Source organism: Zootoca vivipara, chromosome 8 (assembly GCF_965207765.1).
Source record: "Zootoca vivipara chromosome 8, rZooViv2.hap1.1, whole genome shotgun sequence".
Classification (NCBI taxonomy): domain Eukaryota; kingdom Metazoa; phylum Chordata; class Lepidosauria; order Squamata; family Lacertidae; genus Zootoca; species Zootoca vivipara.
Window position 1 is genome coordinate 29,930,121 of NC_142591.1, and position 22,223 is coordinate 29,952,343.

Sequence of the window (22,223 nt, forward strand, 5' to 3'; positions counted from 1 at the left end):
TATGGCATGCAATTTCTGCACAATTAAGCAAAGCATGAAAACAAATTGGCCTAGTTTTTCCACATCTGTGGCAATGTAATATGTGACTAGGAATTTACCCATTGTGCATATCTCCTTAGGTGTTGTATACTGTAATTATTAAGAAGTAATTAGAGATAATTTTGACCCACAGGTGATCTAGTGTGGCAAAATATGGTATGCAGGTAACACCTTTCTTCTCATCTACGGTATGCAAACTGTGTTTTTCTAGCCACTTAACATTATAGCAAAAGCATTTTTGCATGATACTGTATTCAATAGCCGTGTCAGTGATTCTAATCATTGCTCTCTTGAATTTTAGACCTGAATACATTTTCTTGAAAGATGAGTTCATTACTAAGACTTTTAAGTTTGAGTATTGATAGTCAATTAATGGCTAGCATTTTGTTGCTGCTGCCTTCAATCCAGTTAATATAGACAGGATTGTACTTTCTGCTGTACTGCCCATCACAATGATCGCTCTCCACCTACATCTGACTGATGCTGTGCTTTCATGAGCGATACTGTAATATTGTATTATAGTATTTCATGTTTCTAAGCCACCAAGAGTATGCATAGCTGCCAAGTTTTCCCTTTTCTCGCGAGGAAGCCTATTCAGCATAAGGGAAAATCCCTTAAAAAAAGGGATAACTTGGCAGCTATGAGTATGTCATTGTGCATCCTATATAAATGCTATAAATAAACAAATGGAAAGTATCTGATCAATATAAAGTTCTGGTCCATTTGTGCTATTGCTTCAAAACCACACTTTACAACTTTGTGCTAGTCACTAGTACAAAGACCCTAACCATTGCTCCTACAGTATATTACACTCTTTGCTTTGTGTCTTAACATTTGGCTTCTCCACTCTGTTCTATTGTCAGTTCCAAAAATAAAATTTAATTCGTCCTGTAATCTGAAGTTCCCTATCTCATATCAAGGAAGATACACACCGGAAGGTGATGGATTGAAGATGGAGGGTCCTGTTTGAGGGTCAGTGCAGAGAGGGTCTCCCAGAGAGGGAAGCTCCCAGGCAGTGCTGGAGTCCCCTAGGCAGTCGAAATCTCGAGAGGGGGGGGGGCTCGTGTATGCGCCCTAGTGGGATAACATTGAACTAAGAAACTTCAATTGAAATTTTATTTCAAGATCAAATCAATATTATTTTGCTCCATTGTCATGGGACCCCTAAAAGACGTAGGGCCCCATAGGCCAGTGCCTACTCTACCTATTTATTGTTTCTTATGTGAAAAACTCTCAATGAAAATTGATTACAAAAATAAAATTTAATTGAGCATTTAAAAGTGACAGACACAAGTGATTCACAGGAAACTGAATTCTATTATCAATACTGTGGTCTGTGCATTTCCCTTTACTTCTACAGCATCAGTCCTTTTTCCTTATTATGGAACCTCCATGAATATTTATTGATGACATTTTTCTTTCCATTCAAAAATGCCCAAGGCCACATTCAAAACTTAAACAACAGGTATATACAACAATCATACCACACCTCTGACTGGAGAGGAAATCTCTTGTCTGTTGGGGCCCCAGTACATCTTTCTGTGGGGGACCAATCCCCCCAACAGTGTTTGGACTGGTAGCAATCATTGGTCTCAGGAAGAACATGGGGACCTTGTACGTCTGTTTCCAGGGACCTGACAACGAAACAACCAGCCACCATGATAAATACGGTACCGGCCCAGTCTTTGTCTTGCATTGCAGCCTCTTTTTCTTCAGCTGAATATAAAACTTTTGGCCCCAGATGGTGAAAATGCTTGAGTTTGAGGGTCATGCTTAACAGGGTCTATTTAGGGAATTAATGCTCTGCACACACAAGTGTTTTTAGTCTCTAAACAACAAACAGGATTGATTTCCAAATGGTGGCATTAAATCCAAACTGCTAGTGCGCAAACACAATAGGGCAATGTACTAGAACTGAATCAGAAAGCAGCTAAAAGGAAATAGTATTCTTGATAGTGAGTAAACTATTAACCGACACCAACTATTGCAGCTGCAGGTAAAACAAATGAGCGATAACATTGCACCTGGCCTTCAATAAAATGTTCTCTGTGATTTAACTAGGGACGGTGATAAGTGAGCATTTTCTAGCTTGGTAATTAATACGAGAGAGAGAGAGAGAGAGAGAGAGAGAGAGAGAGAGAGAGAGAGAGAGAGAGAGAGAAGACTTTGTTGTTTTGTAGGAACAGCTGATAGTATTTTACTTAGCACAAAGTTTTGTCTCTGTGCAGATTTATGATTTACAAGATGAGAAGGTCTGTGTGAAGAACAAACAGTTGGGTACATGGGCTGGAATACACTGGTTGACTTATCCAGATCAGTGCCTTTCAGATAAAGACAATAATCCGTGTTAAGTGAAGTAACAAACTAGTCTTTCTTATATAACTGTTCTCATTTCTCAAAAACTTGCCAGATGTTACTAAGGGTAACTTAAATTACTCTTAAGTAATTTGGTTTCTACCACTTCTTGAAATCACCTACCGGTAGTAGTTATTTTGGGGTTGTTTTTTGCCATTTTTAACGTCTCGTTTCAAAATTTTAGAAGTACTTTTATTGCTGAGTTTATCACCAAGACATAGTGGCAAAACAACAACGAATCAACATGCATGAACAAAGTGATTGCAACCAGTTTTGAGATGAAAGCATATACAGTACTGCAACAAAAGAAAGCACTGCTGGGATTCCTCTGTGACGAGATTATATCACTGAGCTGTGGCTTATGCCTGGTCAGGGGCAAAACTAGGCTTTATTTCACCGGGGTGAAAGACCCAGTTTGGCGCGCACACACAGGAGCCTCAATGGCGCCCCTCTGGAGGCCTCACCCAACGCAAAAAAATCAGCTAGGACCTCCCCCGGTAGCTATGGCACTGCGTAAGTGACAAGTGCTTAGGACTAAGGACTTGGAGGCAACAGCAAGTGAATTGAAGGTTATGAAAGAAAGTGCAGCAACAGAACAACACAAATAAATAGTGTCAAACCACACTGGCGGGAAAATGTAGAAAATTAAAGTTGCCTTTTTAATATTGCTGTTCTTATGGTGTTGACTTTTATTATTCACGTAAGCTGCCTTGAACTAAATGAGAAACTAAGGGGTATAAATATCATATTAAAAAATCTACAAACACTATCTTTTATAGCGAAACCTTGCATTTTAACCCAAATTACAAACCAAAATGGAATTGTACTACAAACTTTGTTTACAATTCAGTTTGCAAAATTAACCTAATCTTAAGAATTTCACTTTATAGGTGATACTGTGAAGATCAATGGAAAATATTCTCAGCTACGATTGGGCAGAGGTGCTCAAAACTCTGGGTGTTGACATTATAAACTGAAATGAACTGTCTGTTCCATGTTGCTTAGAGCCAATATCCCAAATTGTCTACAGATTCAGGCATGTTTGGGGATACATTGTAAAATAAAACAGGACAATGCAACAATCATCTCTTAGGAAATCAAGCAGGCTGAAGCCCCACTCCCTCAATTAGAACATTGCCTAACTATAGGAGATCTGACCGACTAAGAGCTTCACCAGCTCACCATTTTTTACTCTCTAAGACGGGACTGCAAGCCTGTCAGATTTTACTATAGCAGACGTAATTCATCCAATTCTCAATTAAATTCTTGAAGGTTTTCCATGAGGCCTGATGCCAGACAGAAGACACTCATAGTGTGTTGTTATTACTCCTGAATCAGAGTCTATATAGCTAGCTAACTTGTAAAAATAAACAGATAACTTGTGTTTTCTCTTACTGAGAATTATATGCATTCCGCATATAATTTCCATTGCCATGAGTGCAAGGGGAAAAATACCAAAAATGCTTTATGTGTTTTATAAGCACCCTGATAAGTACTGGTTTCTTTTGTAAGACGTGCATCTTACAACTAAGGAATTATGAATAGCTAAGTACACATGTCAATTAAACCATCAAGATGTATGCTGGGAAAATCATAGAATCATAGAGTTGGAAGAGACCACAAGGGCCATCCAGTCCAACCCCCTGCCAAGCAGGAAACACCATCAAAGCATTCTTGACATATGCCTGTCAAGCCTCTGCTTAAAGACCTCCAAAGAAGGAGACTCCACCACACTCCTTGGCAGTAAATTCCACTGCCGAACAGCTCTTACTGTCAGGAAGTTCTTCCTAATATTTAGGTGGAATATTCTTAAATAATAATAATAATAATAATAATAATAATAATAATAATAATTTATTTACACCCCGCCCATCTGGCTGGGTTCCCCCAGCCACTCTGGGCGGCTTCCAACAAAACATTAAAATACAGAAATCCATCAAACATTAAAAGCTTCCCTAAACACACCCCAAATGACAAGATTCTGTTCTCTGCTGGCTGACTGCTATTCTGTAAGTTGATCCATCCATCCCACAGCCAGCAGTAATGGCTAGGATGCTAACAGCTGTTCCTCTGATATGTTTTCCACCTTTTTAAACACAGGACCCACCTTCAACATATATATATACATTTGGGGACCTGCTCCTATATGGTCTTTTAACCATACATTTGCATGGTGGTACTGCTGCTGTTATGCCACACCTTAGATCAGGCCACGACCCAGGCTGTACTACAGCTCCCAGTCAAAGACGGTAGAAAGTTTAACCCGCTTGCCCCATCAGAGGCAGGCTCCTGTCCCCATGCAAGTTCCATGGCAGGCAACTATGCAACAGGTGTAGATGTTCCTAGTATGGTGCTGGTGCCGGAAGGGAACATGCACATGCTCCTCTGCTTGTTTGTTGAGTTACTGTTGAGCTCCGTTGGTGTGACGGCTTGGCAACACCACAAACGCGTTTCCTTTTCAGGCATCCGCAGTTTAGTGTTTCCCAAACTTGGGTCTCTCTCCAGCTGTTTTTGAACTTCAATTCCCACCAACCCTGACCACTGGTCCTGTTAGCTAGAGATGATGGGAGTTGTAGTCCAAAATCAGCTGGAGACTTAAGTTTGGGAAACACTGTCCTAGATGCTACTCATTCCTAGGCACCTTTTGTTTTGTTTTTTGTGCTAGGGATTGGAAGATAGTGTTCAACTGCCCCTACCCTAGCTTTATCTGCCTTCAGCTAGTCTCAGGATGGGACTCAGGGGAGGAAAGCAGGAAGTTTGAGGAGTTCACTATGTGTGGCTCCTCCTATCTCCTGAGCTAAGTACACACTAGATATTAGCAGACCTTCTACCAGCATAGCAGCGACATCTCTCTTCCCCTCCTGGTTTAGAATTATGCTGCCTTACAAGCAGGTGCCTGAAATTTTTCCTTTACACTCTCTCTCTCTCTCTCTCTCTCTCTCTCTCTCTCTCTCTCTCTCTCTCTCTCTCTCTCTGTGTGTGTGTGTGTGTGTGTGTGTGTATCTATCTATCTATCTATCTATCTATCTATCTATCTATCTAAACTTCATTTTTTTTAAAAAAAAGATAGTGCAGACACTAGAATATTTATTGTCCTAAAGCACAGAATCTGAAACTATAGAATGCCATAGCTGTCAAGTTTTCCCTTTTCTCGTGAGGAAGCCTATTCAGCACAAGGCAATTTCCCTTTAAAAAAGGGAGAACTTGACAGCTATGTAGAATGCTTTGATTAATTTAAAGTGACTACTTTTACACAGTCTCTCAAAACAGCTGTAAGCTGTAACTTCCCTGTTTCCTGCCCGGAAAATGTATTAGGTAACAATTCGTCAACCTTAAATACAAGCTTTAAAGAGAAAAGCAAATTCAAATCCTGCCTCCACACCTGCACATTAAGATCAATCATAAAAAAATGATCGCAGTGTCAGTTGTAAAAATGCTATCCAGAGGAAAACGGATGGTGCCCAATATAATATTTCTTGCAAAACTACTTTAAAGAGACAATTCGGGGGTGGAGGGTGGGGTTGTAATTATATATCACATTTTCTGAAAACACAGTACTGTTGTTCATATTTAGAATCAAGAGCACCCTCATTACGTACAGGCTAATCAATCACGCAGCTGACATGAATAAATGTGATATATGAAGTTTTCCCCATCACTTCATCTTTAGTACAGGGCGGAGGGAACACACCTTCACCAGTTAAATTTCAGATTGTCAAGCTGCCGTTAGCCGCACAGGAGCCTTAAAAGCAGGGGGCAGAAGTAAGCTGGCAACCATAGTCAGATGTGACGTTTGAATGCTGCAGAAAGAAGCACCTTACCTGTTAATTGTAACCAACGAGATTAACATGTGAAAAACGCTGTTCACAAATATGTACAATGTTAAAGGGGCGGTGTAGGATGGAAGACTAAAAATACACTTCACTTAGTTCAGAAAATGTCTATTCACAAGTTACAGGAACAAAAGTTTCAAGGCATTTGTAAATCTACCTTCCTACACAGACATTGGGGACGCGGGTAGCACTGTGGTCTAAACCACTGAGCCTCTTGGGCTTGCCGATCAGGAGGTCGGTGGTTTGAATCCCCTCGACGGGGTGAGTTCCCATTGCTCAGTCACAGCTCCTGCCAACCAGCAGTTCGAAAGCACCCCAAAAAGTGCAAGTAGATAAATAGGTACCACTCCAGCGGGAAGGAAAACAGTGTTTCCATGTGCTGCTCTGGTTTCGGTGCTGGCCACATGACTCGGAAAAACTGTCTGTGGAGTGGACAAACGCCAGCTCCCTCAGCCTGTGAATCGAGATGAGTGCCATAACCCCAGAGTTGTTCGTGACTGGACTTAACTGTCAGGGGTCCTTTACCTTTACCTTTTACACAGACATTGATTTTAAAAATACCTTAAACATGTGCATTTATAACTGCATTTCTATCTTTCACACGTGCAGTTCCCAACAAAGGGAACATGTGAAACCAGCACATGGGCGAATACAGGCATAACATTTTAAGTGCACTCAACGGGGTTCTGTTCCAATGCATCTGCTTTCAAAGCAGCCAGTGTGTACTCAAGCCACGTCCACAGCAGTAAACTTTTCATATTTGCTCAGAAGTAAAGCTCACCGATTTATGCTTGGCAGGGGGTTGGACTGGATGGCCCTTGTGGTCTCTTCCAACCCTATGGATTCTATGATTCTATGTGTGTTTCCTTACAGCTGTGCATAGAACTGCAGCCTTAAGCTCTGTTTTCACTCTTGGCCTGTTCACGACACTTGTTTCAAGTTATAACATGGCATTTGATTTCTTAAAATGACAAGTGCTAGGGCTTACTAAGGAGACATGCATGGAAGTAGTTCACCTGCATTGCCGTTTAGCTAGGTGTTACCTGGTCTCTTTGGGCTTGGAGACTGAAGCAGGGGAAAAGCTGCAAACTACAACCACTCACTTTGGAGTAGTTCAATTGATTTCAATGAATACTACATTACTAATACCAGCATGTATGTGTTCTCAACATTTGGGGGGGAAGAGGGGTAGGAACTGCCACTGTTAATAATGGCATTATCAATGCATTTTTCTGTAATTCATTTTTTTCGACCTCGCTGTCTACAACCTTCACTTTTACCTGCAACTCAGGATAACACTTCATTCATCTGGTGAAGTGGATTGCAGTCCAAGGAAGTTTATGCCATGATAAATGTGTTGATGTTTTAATATCTTTTAAATGCAGAATGCGGTAGCTGGACTGGTGACTGGGAGCAGCCACTGGGACCATATAACACCAGTCCTAAAGGATCTACATTGGCTCCTGGTATGTTTCCAAACACAATTCAAAGTGTTGGTGCTGACCAAGCCCTAAACAACTTCGGACCTGTATACCTAAAGGACCTCCTCCACCCCGATCGTCTAGCCCGGATACTGAAATCCAGCTCCGAGGGCCTTCTGGTGGTTCCCTCACTGCAAGTGAAGTTACATGGAACCAGGCAGAGGGCCTACTCAGCAGTGGTGCCTGCCCTGTGGAATGCCCTCCCATCAGATGTCAAGAAAATAAAGAACTACACAATTTTTAGGAGACATCTGAAGGCAGCCCTGCATCAGGAAGTTTTTTTTTTAATGTTTGATTTTTTTTTTTTTTGCATTTTTATATATGTTGGAAGCCAGGCAGAGTGGCTGGGGGCAAACCAGCCAGATAGGTGGGGTATGAATAATAAAATTGGTGGTGGTTGTTGTTGTTATTATTATAAGATGCCACAATAACCTTTGCCTCCGAAGTAATCCTGTTAAAGTCTGCGTCTCTCTCTACATGCACTCGCAGGCTGCAATCCTACACGAACACTTCCTTGGGAGCATGTCCCGCAGACCTCGAGACTTACTTACTCCTGAGCACAGGAATCCATAGGGCTGCGCTGTCAGCACACGAACTAAGCATCGGCAGTGTCTGTGTTTGCGTGCGTGTTGCAGAACAAGCCCCCACCGCCAGGCATGGGCAAGGCTCGCAATTGCGCGTGTGCAATCCCTCACTTTTTTCCTCCTCCCCCCCCCCCCCCGCCGCAGGACTCCCGGCACCACCTGCCTGTCTCGCGCGCAGCCACGCGCCACGCCCGCTCCTTCCTTTCTCTCTCCGCCAGCCAAGAGTCGCGTGGCGTTTCCTTTTGGAAAGCTCCTGCCGAAAGCCAGTGCTTTCCTTTCCCCTACCCAAGAGCAAATCCAAGTTTAAAAGAGGGGGAGGGTGCAGGTGGGAGGGAGGAGAAAGGTGACTTTGGCAAGCGGAAAGAAGTTGCTGCGGAGTGCCGGGTGGGTCTGATGAAATGTCTGCGCCTTTAGTCGGTCGGAAGCGATTTTGTTCAGAGGGCTTACTTGCACTAAAGTATTAACAATAAAAGACACAGGATTTCAGTCTCTTAGGGCACCAAACCCTCAGGCAAGCTGCAGCTCCATGATTACTCGCAGTTTAACCCAGTAAATGTGCTGAAGAGACTTGCTCCTGGGCGCACTGCAAAAGCTGGCCATTTTACGCACGCTTACCAATACCAGGACGTAAGTCCCCTCCCGCTCAGTGGCGCAAGGCAGCGCTGTCAGCGCACTTACTTGGACGGGACTGGGGTGGGGTGGTCACCACAGGCGCTTTCCTTCGAGTGACCCCTGGGCATCAAGGGGGGCTGGAGAAAGAGCGGGAAAGCCTTCGTCAGGAGACGCTGCGTGTTTGCTTTGCTTTTTCGGGGGAGGGGTGGCGACGAGCTCCTAACGCGGGTGGGTGTAACCGAGTAGGCGCGGGCTGAAAGTGGACTTTGGCGGGAGAAACCGGGCCACCTCGGGCCACCTCCCTCTCCCCCACCCTGAGGCAGGAGCTTAAGTCCAACCGTTTTCAAGAGGAGGAGGAGCGGGGAAGTTGGTACCCGCGAAAAGGTCACGCCAACGTGGCTCCTGGTTAGAAAAAAAAAGAGCCCGCCGGCTTGGAGCGAGAGCCCGGATACTCCGCAGCGCGTGAGGGGTTAAAGACGTCGACCGCGGGAGCTCCGACGATGCCGCGCGCGCCCGACGGCGGGCTCCGCCTCGAGTTGCCCCGGCGAAACTGCTGCTGCTCCTCCTCCTCCTCCGCGGGGTTGGCGGGAGGCAGCGGCGCGCTCCCTTCCCTGCCGCCGAATGCATCTCGGCCTCCCGCTCCGGCAGGTGTCTGGACCTGCCTGACCGCAAAAGCGGAGCAACCCCCCTCCCCCTGCGGCTTTTTCGTAATTATTATTATTATTTTAGCGTTGCACAGCAGTTGGTTCTCTTCCCAGTTTCTCTCTTTTTCTCGGTGACCCCGCCGCAGCCTTTCTGGGGAGGAACCAGGAAGAGGAGAAGGGAGGTTAAGGGGGAGGGACGGGATGAAGGGCGCCGGCGCTTGCTATGGGGAGCGTTCAGGCAAAGGGGGAGCCTTGCCCCTTTCCCTTCTCTCTCTCTCTCGTGTGTATACACAGACACAGATGCATATATTTATACACATCTTCGTTCTCCCCCCTCATTTCCCCTCCTTTCTCTCTCATCATTTTCAATAAAATATTGATATTATCATTTCCCTTTTCCTCCCCCCCCCCAGAAGATTGTTGAAGTTATTTCCACCACTACCACCCCCCCCTTCAGAAATGCAGAGATCTAACTGTGGTTTTCACCATGGGAAACCACTGGCATGCAGGAACAGGACTCGTAAGAATTCAGTAAATGCTTGCACAAGTGTGGCTCAAAACACACACACACAACCCACAGCACAGTCAACCTGCTTCCTTCTAGGGATGTGGTCATACAAAGGCAGTCCAGTCAACTTCCATTTAAAACCAGTGGGACCGACTTACAAATAAACCAATTAAGGAATGCCGTGCAGCCTAAGGTGGCAACCACCTTCCTCCCAGCAATGAGATATATATTTTTAGCAATAAGTGGGCTGTATGTACTCGTAGTCCCTTGGGCTCACCCAGTACAGAACTTGTCTGTTACAGACATCTGCTTGGAACCCATTAATTGCTTCCTGCAGATGGCAATGACCTCGTCAATAGTTAGGCTTTTAGGCCGTGTCAGGTGCCTGCCCTGTTCTAAATGTACTGTACACCTGAAAGTGTAAAGTCTAAGTGTGACAGATGTATATCACAAATACAGATGCACTCGTCAGAGAGACAGGTTTGGCTGCAGCTTCTTGTTTGAACAGTTGGCAGTCCAAAATGAAACAGCTCTGAGATTGCAGGTCATGGGCCTGGAAAGGCACTGCGAGTCCGTGCCAACAACTTGCTGTAATGGAAAAGGCTGTCTTCGTTGCAGCTGTGCTAGGTATGAAACGGTTAAAAGGCACAGAGATTGTAGCTTTTGGTGCATGCAAAAAGTCCCAGGTTCAATCCCTGGCATCTCCTGGTAGGACTGGGATTTAAATCCTGGAGAAACCACCTAAAGGTCAACGTGGACAGTAATGAGCTGGGTGGGTTAATGGTGCAATTGTATAAGGCATCTCCTTAACCGTGTGAGCCTTGGGTATGTTTCCAAAACGTTTCAACAGGGGGATCATAGAACTATAGAAGTGTCAAGTTGGAAGGGACTGCAAGGCTCATCTAGTCTCACCCCCTGAAAGGCAGTAATCTTTCGTCCAATGTGGGACTCAAACCCATGACTCTGAGATTAAGAGTCTCATGCTCTACCAACTGAACTATCCCCGGGATCCTTGGTAAGCTTGCAAAAGGGTTATAAGAAACCAGTATTAGAGGACAGTCAACAGGAGTGATTTGCACATCACACACTGCATTGATCATGGGTGCCTAGCCTGCAAAACATGGGGTATCTCTTAACATTCTCTGTAAAAGCGAATGGAGATGCTCACTCCCAGCTACGTATATCATATAGGAATGCATATCAGGCAACTGGGACAAGTTGCAACTCCATGCCTCATAGTTGTCCCCACAGTATCTTGCCTGAGGCCACATCACCCAGGAAACCACTGGGAAAGTTCTGAACTGCCGTCTTCCTGGGTCACAGCTGACAATCTTGCACTGTGATACTTTACTCAGCAGTAAGTGTAACTGTATTCAGTGGGAGCACACCCCCAGGTTGGTGTGCATAGTTCCTTAAAAACCATATACAGTAGTACCATAAACCCAGTGTGAGGGAAGTTCCGGGCCATTTCTTCATCTCTATGGGTGCAATCATATTCACTTACCTGAGAGTGAGCCTCACTTAGTCCCATGTATAGAACTGCACTGTAAATCAGGAAGACTATCAAATATAAGGCTTGGGGCCTTATTATGAGATACCTCTGGGGTCACCAGCAGGACCTGTGGTGCTTATATCCAGTGCTTTTTTCCTAGAAAAATAGGTGCCAGTACTCACAAGTGGGTGGTGCTGTGGGTTAAACCACAGAGCCTAGGTCTTGCCGATCAGAAGGTCAGCGGTTCGAATCCCCGCGACGGGGTGAGCTCCCGTTGCTCGGTCCCAGCTCCTGCCAACCTAGCAGTTCGAAAGCACGTCAAAGTGCAAGTAGATAAATAGGTACCGCTCGGTGGGAAGGTAAACAGCGTTTCCGTGTGCTGCTCTGGTTCGCCAGAAGCGGCTTAGTCATGCTGGCCACATGACCTGGAAGCTGTACACCGGCTCCCTCGGCCAATAAAGCAAGATGAGCGCTGCAACCCCGGAGTCGGTCACGACTGGACCTAATGGTCAGGGTCACCATGAAGTTGTTACAGTAAGCGCCACACACAAAAATAGAGGTGCCGGTACTGCGTACCCTTGAGTGCCCCCTGGGGGGAAGCCCTGCTTATATTTACCCAGAATTACTGAATGACCAGAGTTAGGGTAAAAAGCTTGCACTCTTAGTGCTGGGATGTGCGATCTACGGCTCTTCCAATGACAATAGTCAGTGGTGAAAGTTGTGGTGCAATTGTGGCCTATTAGCTGTTGTTTTATTTTGTATTGGAAGTTCTACGATCCTTTGCTTCTATGAACGGCATATATGTATTTTTTAAATTCTGGAGGGGCAGAGGTTCCCTATATCCCTGCTTTCAGTGGAGAAGAAAGCAGAGCCACTTGGTCCCCGACCCACCCACCCCTGCCAAGTTTTCCAAATGAGCAACACGGGTGTCAAAGGATGTGCTGGATGAAGTGCTTGGAACTTTGTGATTTGCCAGCATTTCAGCAAAGAGCAGGAAGGAGGAGGAATGAAGGGCAGCGGTCTGGTCTTATGGTCACTAGAGGCATTAGCAGAGCATAGCAAGGGGAAAGGTGTGTGTTTTAGGATTGGATAATACGCTAAATATTTCAGTGTGTGTGTGTGTGTGTGTGTGACATTGATTGAAATTGAACCAACAGTTTGGTGTCTAGCCAAAGTAACATTTGTATGTTTTTATGGGGGAATTAAGGGTGCGACCCCAGGCATCTGTTGGATAAGGAATGTGACTTTTTATCCCAGATCTATATAATATGGAAGTGGGGTGCAGGAACACTGGAATTTTTGAAGAATTCTGATAATGCCACAATCAGTCTTACAGAAATTTAAGCTGAATAGCCCAATCATATGCTTAATTATTCTGAAATAATTCCCACTGTGTACTTGCTGTAGGATCAAGCAGGCGAGGAGAGGCATTCTGGAGCCAGCAGCTTCAAGCATCTTCTCTTTTATATTGTAATTTATAAGTTCTAATGCTTTGCACAAAATGCAGTAAAAAAAACCAAAAAACCTAATTTTCCCACACTATGGTAATATTTAGAGCTAACTTCCAACTGTTCGAAGTTGTGTGTAGGTGTATGGTGTTTTCCCTTAAGAATATATTTATATATAAAAACGCCTTTGGAGTTCAGTCAGAAGCATACAGCTTTATGCTGTTCAATAAATCATGGGGGGAAATAATATATTGTGTTAGTTACATCTGAATTTTCCCACGTTTACTTACTTTTCTGCAGAAGAGGCTCAGCACTGCCACCTAGTGTTCTGCTTTCAATGACATACTTCATTTATTAGGAAGAAATATAATCAAAAGTGAAAATGTGCAATCTTATATCCCAGTGCGGGGGTGCCCAAACTAAGGTCCGGGGGTTGGATGTGGCCCAATCGCCTTCTCAATCCGGCCTGCTGACAGTCTGAGAATCAGCATGCTTTTACATGAGTAGAATGTGTCCTTTTATTTAAAATGCATCTCTGGGTTATTTGTGGGGCATAGGAATTTGTTCATATTTATTTTTTAAATATAGTCCGCCCCCCCCACAAGGTCTGAGGGACAGTGGACCGCCCCCCTGCTGAAAAAGTTTGCTGCCCCCTGCCCCAGTGTATGGATCTTTACAAAAACCCTTGTGGGGTAAGTTATTGGAGGATGGTGACCAGAATGCCCAGTTCTTTTTAAAATGGAAACATTTATCACCGTATCAGGCTATAAAGGTGAGTGAGGGGGGAAATTACCAATGGTCTCGTTCAACTTTGTCACTCTGTTTTCAAGAATGTCTATGTGCTTACATTGATTATGCTGCACCTGGTGCAGTTTGAGCACTCCAGAAGCAAGTAGACCAGGAGATAAAAGAGCCTTCGAAGGAGAAGCAGTCAGATATGAAGAAAGGGAAATTTGGAAAGGCTCATGCAAAAGCTCCTGAACCTGCTTTCAGCACCTGTCTTTACTTTGCTGCTGGTTACACCTGCCACAACTTGTAAGTGGCTCCTTTTAGGATATGCTTTCTCTGGGGGAAAGTGAACTTTCTGCTTCTGCTGCTTTAGTGTGGTTGGGGCTGAGTTTTGCAGGTTCTGTACTCTCTGAGAGTTCTGATGAGTTCTAAAGGTAAAGGGACCCCTGACCGTTAAGTCTAGTTGCGGACGACTCGCTCATCTCGCTTTACTGGCCGAGAGAGCCGGTGTTTGTCCGCAGACAGCTTCTGGGTCATGTGGCCAGCATGACTAAGCCACTTCTGGCGAACCAGAGCAGCGAACGGAAACGCCGTTTACTGTCCCATCGGAGCGGTACCTATTTATCTACTTGCACTTTGATGTGCTTTCGAACTGCTAGGTGGGCAGGAGCTGGGACCGAGCAACGGGAGCTCACCCCGTCACGGGGATTTGAACCACCGACCTTCCAATCGGCAAGTCCTAGTCTCAGTGGTTTAGACCCAGTTGCTATTGCTCATTCCCTTGCTTTCTGTAATTTGGGTGAAGGGAAGAAATTTGGGTATGCTCAGAAATGCACCTGGAGGTCCCTAACATCCAGGTGGGTTGCTTTCTGTGTTATCCAGTTCAGCAGACACTTCTCCTGCCCCTCTCAACTCTACATTTTCTCTCTCCAAAATATCAAACGCGGCACAACAAATCTTAACAGAGATTAACCTTAAATTAATATTACGGGTAAGTTATTATTGCACATCAGTGGCAAATAAGCACCATCAAACTCAGGGTTACTGCAACCACACCATGGTATAAAATTAAAGTATTCTGCTGGGGACATGAACAGATACAGAGCATTGTGCTGGTGTGAAGAATGTGCATGCTCAGGCAACAGCTACCAGAATCGGTACAGCATGGCAGCTGTACTTATGGTAAGCGCTATTATATGACACTGGAAGCTGTGGCTGGTATGTACAGATTGGGGGCAGGACTGGAAACAGTACAGTTCCTGCAACCTCATTTCTGATATATAGTATTTGTAGTAAGAAGTAATAGCATAACAGAATAAGACAGATGTGTTTTGGTTGACTCACATGGGATGTGGCTGTGCTTTTCTCCATATAAGGGTATAACTAAATATTACATGCAAGTGCATATAATAAAACCCTTCTGGCCTGCTTCTCATTGCAAAACAATATGGGGGTGTAGGAAAGTTGCAGTGGAACACAGTAGAGGGAAGGGGTGGTTGTTTAATGCTTTCCCACTTCCTACTTATCCCCTTCTCTCCAGTCATTTTGCTATGTTACAAGCTTCCAGGTCTTTTTGCAAGATTAAGAAGTCACCACGTGCAGTTCTGCACATAAGGGAGCTGAGTTTTTTTTTATTGATTCCCAGTGCCCACTTGTGGAGTGTTCATGTGCAATGCAGACTGTGAAAATCTGGAGCTGATCCCTACCCAGAAATGGCATCCTATGCTTTGGAAAAGATCAGGCTGAAATTATGCCTGAGTAGCAGGCTTCTGCTCAATCAGATTGACATTAAGCCTGAGGCTTTTGCTAAAGTTGCTGGGATGTATACATTACCAAATAACACTGACCGCATTCAGTTACGTGTATGTTACTAATGTTTTGTGCATTGGGCATAAAGTTACATGTCGAAAACTTCATTCATTGGTGAAATTCCTGTATCTACCTAATATAACAAGTTATATTTTTGCAGTGGGGCTGGCAAGTGCTTAGGGGAGCAGTATTATTATACCCAGGAAGCAGGTGTAAATTAAGGCAGCATAAAGTTATACCAAATCCAAGCTGGCCCAAGCCTCACAAATGGAAAACGAGTCTTTGAAATAGTGTTTGTTACACCACACTTTCGCCAGCTTAACTCATCTCAGGTTGCCAGGTCATCTGGCTGTCATGTGCTGGCCCCTATAACACTGACTGAGCCGAGCGGGCTTTGGATCCAGCCCAAGCCTCCCTGTTTTAGTCCTGCCCCTGAACACACCACCTTCAGGGTTTATACTAGCATAAGACTTGCTGGGCTAGGCTTAGCCAGCTAGGTCCCAATTGAGACAGGAGATATATTGGTGTATCTCTTGACTGAGCCAAGGATGAGGGAGTTAAGCCGGAGTAGGCCCTTCCAGTTCAGCTAGAGATCTGCTGGATCCCGACCTTGCTTATGCTGGCGGATCTTGCAATAGGATTGCTCCCTATGAAGTGAATGTCATTCATACAAATGTACGTTTCTGGTTGAGGCACTTAGAATAGCAATGGTTCTTTACCAATGAAGGCACTGGCCTTTTTCTATGCCAGAAAGAACATTTTATTTTATTTTATTTGTCTCCCATTAAGGCTGAAATTCTACACTTCTACACACACTTACCTGGTAGCCCCAATGAACTAAATGGAGTGTGTATGTGTGTGTGTATTACACAACAAACAATAACAAACATTTCATTCTGAATATTAAAATGGATTAAGCTCCTCTATGCGTATTCAAATTGTGTACTCCACCAGTTAATATAATCTCAATGTAATGCCACTTGTGCAAATAGATTTCTACTATATTTTGTTCAGTGAACGTAAAGCCAGAAAATAAAGTGCTGCTTTTAATTACGGAGCCTGATCCCATACACACAAGTCCCAAGTGAATGTGGCTTACTTTCAATTAGATGCACCAGGGCTATAACACTGCGCACAGCAAGGTAATGTGTATTAACAGTGAACAGTGTTAGCTGCTTTCTTAATCCATTAATATCATATAGTCTCCTCGCCTACCGCTGCATTTGCAGTGCTGGGGTTGGGGGTGCTTCTTGCAACAGTTTAAACAACAGAAGTTCAGCAAATCAATCAACAGCAACTGAGACCAGTAGTAAAAAGGGAAACAAGGTGCAGAAATAAAACAAATCAAAATAGGGGGTCTATTAGGATCTTAACAGCGTATCTCATATCATTGCTCTCAGGCTAAGTAAATTGAAGATGATCAGATGCTGTCAGCACTTTTTGAGACGTGGATGACATAACTAAATATTGGCTGGCTTGGATAGGCAACAATTTATCTAGATATTTTCTGCATACAAAGTTTTCTACGTCTAAGATACAAATGTTATTGACTGTTCTGAAACCGAAAAGGCAAGATCTTGTTTAGAAAAGGGACCACATTTAGGCAGTAAATCAAACATTAATAGTTTTTAAATGTTCCTGCCATTGAAGAAGTGATGTATTAAGAGCATTTGAATTTAGCTTCGAACTGTTCATTTCACAGCTCTTTTACTGACGTGATATTTTCAGTAATTGCATTGCAGTTAGGCAGGCTGCTTATCCTAATCTGTGGTAATTGTTGCAGCAGAGGTAGTGGCTTGCGTTGTCACCTATACTATAGTTATCTTATCCATCTGGGACTTAGGGTTGTTAGTGCACGTGATACACACAGATTTTGTGCCAGTCCACGCTGACTGAATGTATGTTTCTGGGCTCAAGACTGTCTCTTGGTTTTGACCTGTGAAGCCCTAAAAGGTTTAGGAGCAAGTTATCTGAAGGGCCGCCTGCACCCTTCAGAGCCTGTTTCAACACTGAGATCTGCCTTTTTTAAAAAAAGGCCTGCCAGTGAGATTGGTTCTGTTGGTGAGCATGAATGAGGATGCTTCCTGCAGCGTGGAACAAACTCTACATTATCAGATTTAAAAACATATTTATTTAGGAAGGCCTAAATAAAGTGGGGCATATAGGGTATTAGGGGAGGTGTAGTACCTCTGGTTGGGGACACATCATACTCCTTCTGGGGTAGTTTGCCCACCTTTTGTCCTCACCCTGGGAGCTCTCACCTGTGGCTCCTAGAAAAAATCAGCATGTGACAGTGGCCACACCCTGGGAACAGCTTTGACTGGCTGGCTATAATAATAATAATAATAATAATAATAATAATAATAATAATAATAATATATTTATACCCTGCCCACCTGGCTGGGTTTCCCCAGCCATTCTGGGCGGCTTCCAACAGAAAAATGAAAAAAAAAATCTATTAAACATTAAAAGCCTCCCTAAGCAGGGCTGCCTTCAGATGTCTTCTAAAAATCTGGCAGCTGTTTTTCTCTTTGACATCTGATGGGAGGGCGTTCCACAGGGCGGGCACCACCACCGAGAAGGCCCTCTGCCTGGTTCCCTGCAACTTGGCTTCTTGCAAAGAGGGAACTGCCAGAAGGCCCTCGGTACTGGACCTCAGTTGTCTGGGCAGACCGATGGGGGTGGAGATGCTCCTTCAGGTATACTGGACCGAGGCCATTTAGGGTGTTAAAGGTCAGCACCAACACTTTGAAGTGTGCTCAGAAATGTACTGGGAGCCAATGTAGGTCTTTCAAGACCGGTGTTATGTGGTCTCGGCGGCCGCTCCCAGTCACCAGTCTAGCTGCCACATTCTGGATTAGTTGTAGTTTCCGGGTCACCTTCAAAGGTAGCCCCACGTAGAGCGCATTGCAGTAGTCCAAGCGGGAGATAACTAAAGCATGCACCACTCTGGCGAGACAGTCTGCAGACAGGTAGGGTCTCAGCCTGCGTACCAGATGGAGCTGATAAACAGCTGCCCTGGACACAGAATTGACCTGCGCCTCCATGGACAGCTGTGAGTCCAAAATGACTCCCAGGCTGCGCACCTGGTCCTTCAGGGGCACAGTTACCCCATTCAGGACCAGGAAGTCCTCCACACCTGCCCGCCTCCTGTCCCCCACAAACAGTACTTCTGTCTTGTCAGGATTCAACCTCAATCTGTTAGCCGCCATCCATCCTCCAGCTGCTAAATCAGGTAATGGGGTCTCAGACTCTCAGTGAGTTAGGGACTTCCCCTGCATGTGAAGACAGGCTCTAGTGGATTGAGGAGACAAGACCAATAGTGTCTACAACAGTCAATAATGGGTTCCTACATGTGCTGTAGAGGGAAGTGAGGGCCAGATGATGCTCACCAACCTGGGAAGGTAGCTCATGTAGGAGAAAGAAAACTCTGGGAGAGGAAAAGGCTAAGGAGTAAACCCTACATAAATAGAGTGGAATTCCTAAGACAGTTGAATGGCAACTTGTATGCCTCCTTCCTGCAACTCCTGCAGCCGAGCTGATGTCAAATGTATTGCTCTGCTTTTCTTTGGACCACATCAGCAAAACCGAGAGGGAGGGCTTGTCTCCTGGGCAGGTCAGGACCTCCATGCACACTGCCCAGGCTTCTGCCCCAGGGAGGACCCTTTGGTGCTGCTAACCGAAGTTACGAGTTTCAAGTTACCGGTCTCTGCAGCCACAACAGGCCCTTTAAATTCTCCAGTGGTTTGACTTCCCCCCTGGAGGTGCACTCCATTGTCCTTCGAGACAGATGGATACCAACAATATTTCAAGTGATTCAGCTGTCTTAAAAATGTTTTAATGCTGTGGGGTCCGCCCCCCCCCATTGGTATCAAAGCCTATGCTTTTATTCCTGTTTGTAGTTTATCTGGCTCATGTTGCAGTTTTTAATGCTGCTGCATAACTCACTTGGTTTTTGTGTGTGTTTTACAGCATTTTGTTATTCTGTAAGTTGCCTGGTATGGGTTACGCCCCAAAATGTGGCCTATAAACATGTTTCTAAATGAATAAAACAGTTGTATGACTGTCTTCACACAGCACATCAGAATCAGTTGCTGTTGCCGCCTTCTTCTCATGCTGAGATTGGCACCTGGTGTCATTTTCTGTATTTTTGTGTATGGGCCCTTAAACCCAATTCAAGGCATAGTGACTATAGACCTAAAGTGCTATATCAAAGGAACAGACTGTAAAACTCTGTCCTAAGATTTACATCATACTTATGATGGGATGTTTACTAAATCAAATTCTGCAACTGTGTAGATTTCTGAATTTACACTTCCCAGCCTTATTTGAGATGTCCCCTAAGGTATTATCTCCGTTAAGGGTGCAGTATTTTGTCACCAGTCCCTATTCAGTGCTCTGTGCTCATGATTAACGGTGCATGCTTAAACCGGAAAAGAACAATACCATAACTAGAACCATCCTGTTAGGAACCTAACACCAGATTTGGGACCTGCCTGCTTTATTATTATTATTATTATTATTATTATTATTATTATTATTATTATTATTATCCACCCTTCATCCCTAGATCTCAGGGCAGTTCACAACATAGGAGTCTTGTTTGTTCACTACAGCATGCCTGTTGTTGTTGTTGTTTAGTCGTTTAGTTGTGTCTGACTCTTTGTGACCCTATGGACCAGAGCACGCCAGGCACTCCTGTCTTCCACTCCCTCCCGCAGTTTGGTCAAACTCATGTTCGCAGCTTCGAGAACACTGTCCAACCATTTCGTCCTCTGTCATCCCCTTCTCCATGTTCCCTCAATCTTTCCCAACATCAGTGTCTTTTCCAGGGAGTCTTCTCTTCTCATGAGGTGGCCAAAGTATTGGAGCCTCAGCTTCAGGATTTGTCCTTCCAGTGAGCACTCAGGGCTGATTTCCTTAAGAATGGATAGGTTTGATCTTCTTGCAGTCCATGGGACTCTCAAGAGTCTCCTCCAGCACCATAATTCAAAAGCATCAATTATTCGGCGATCAGCCTTTATGCTCCAGCTCTCATACTACTGGGAAAACCATAGCTTTAACTACACAGACCTTTGTCGGCAAGGTGCTTTTTAAGATGCTGTCTAGGTTTGTCATTGCTTTTCTCCCAAGAAGCAGGAGTCTTTTAATTACGTAACTGCTGTCCATGGACAAAGACAACAGCATACCTGTGACACACCAATTCTGAGGAGTGCAGAGTATTTGGGAGAGAAGTTTCAATTGCTTGTTTGATCATACTTTTTTTGTCCTCAATTCATTCCCCCCCTACATTGTCATCAAGTGGCATGTGATTTATTGTGAAGGTTCTGCTTTTTTTTTGTTTCAGCGCCTACTGGGGATGAAGCAATGACTTGATGGGTGCTGTAGAACCTGTTTCACTTCTGACAGTACTGTTGGAAAAGAAGGGGAAAGTCTGAGAGCTATTTATTGTTTGTTTTAAAATTACTGTTTTCCATTTTCACAGGCATTAGGATTTGAGAGTTGGGCAACTCAACGAATCATGGACAAAGTATGCCATTGTAAACAATGTATCTAAGTGTATTAATGAAGAGGGAGGAGGGGAACAAGCATACAGTTTATAGCCTTATTTATTCTGCAAACCATTCGTTGACCAGTCTATTTGCCACCGGCTCACCAGAGCTTTCCAGAGGAGGAGCTCTTCACGGAGGCTTTTTTCGCCTCCTCCCTCCAAGAAAAACTGAAGGGGGCAAGAAGGGAGGGAGGAAGACTTGGCACGTTAATTAATGCAAATCATCCAGGATTATAAGAAATCATATGCTGGAGAGTGAACCTTATCCACCCGCCTGCTCTGCATCTGCATGGCGAATAACGTGGGCCGGTTGGCAGTCAGGATATCCACGGTAGCAGCTCCTCAAGGCAAAGCAACACGCCGGTGTAATTTACAGCCACAAAAATTCTCCTTTGCACCTTCTCCCCAAATAGGTATGTAGAAGCTGCGCTACTGTGCGAAAACTACTAGTGTGGGCCGTGGTAACCCCAATCATACAAACCAGTAGGCCATATGTTTCCACTGGAAAAGACAGGATCGAATAGAAAGCAGTGAAGAGAGCGTTGGAGGGCGGGAGCGAAGTTTGTACGTTTAATCTGTTTAGATAAAAGGAACATATTAAGTAAAAACACGTGTCGGGTTCCCTCTCCCATCCCCCACCCCGCTTCCTCCTCTCAACGAGGAAACGCTCCCAAGGAGTCGCATTCCCCTTTACGCGGAAGTCCACGCTTCCAATGCATCGCCCGTCCCCTCCCCCTCCCCTCCCCCTCATCTGCTAACATAACGGGCAGAGCTCATCTCCCTCCCTCCCTCCACCCCCAGTGTAGTAACACACGGACGCCCGCCCCGCTCCCTCTTTTCCGTTCGCGAGCGCGCGAGCGCCAGCACGCACACGCATACACACGTGCACACGCACTTTCCTCTCCACGCCCCCCCCCCCGCCGCCGCTCCAGGCCCGCCGCCCTTTTCTTCCTCACACGCGCACACGCGATGAAGTAGGAGGAGAAATGCAAACGCAAAAAAGGGAGGGGGAAAAAAGAGAAAAAGAAAAACTAGAAATCTCAGCTGCACTTCTGGCCCTTTTAAAAAGTTTGTGTAAATTGGAATGAGGTCAGATTTGGAGCTTCTCATTGCACGCGGTGATTATTGTTACATTGGG

At 44.8% G+C, this 22,223-nt stretch overlaps 2 long non-coding RNA genes across 4 annotated transcripts in view; both read right to left on the minus strand.

Moving 5' to 3' along the window:
- Positions 1–9,165, minus strand: part of LOC118090507 (uncharacterized) — a 91,805-nt gene extending 82,640 nt beyond the window's left edge. For 2 of the 3 annotated variants that reach the window (XR_015951403.1, XR_015951404.1), the window contains exon 1: positions 8,971–9,109. This is a non-coding gene — a long non-coding RNA (uncharacterized LOC118090507). Of the gene's footprint in view, positions 1–8,970 lie in introns of all 3 variants that reach the window. The other variant, XR_004693259.3, reaches the window with a different exon arrangement.
- Positions 9,166–14,823: 5,658 nt separating this feature from the next.
- Positions 14,824–22,145, minus strand: LOC148684793 (uncharacterized). The gene is made up of 3 exons (XR_015951406.1): positions 21,981–22,145; positions 21,567–21,660; positions 14,824–20,945 (listed from the first exon to the last, which is right to left on the minus strand). It is a non-coding gene; the product is annotated as an uncharacterized LOC148684793 (long non-coding RNA).
- Positions 22,146–22,223: the final 78 nt, after the last annotated feature.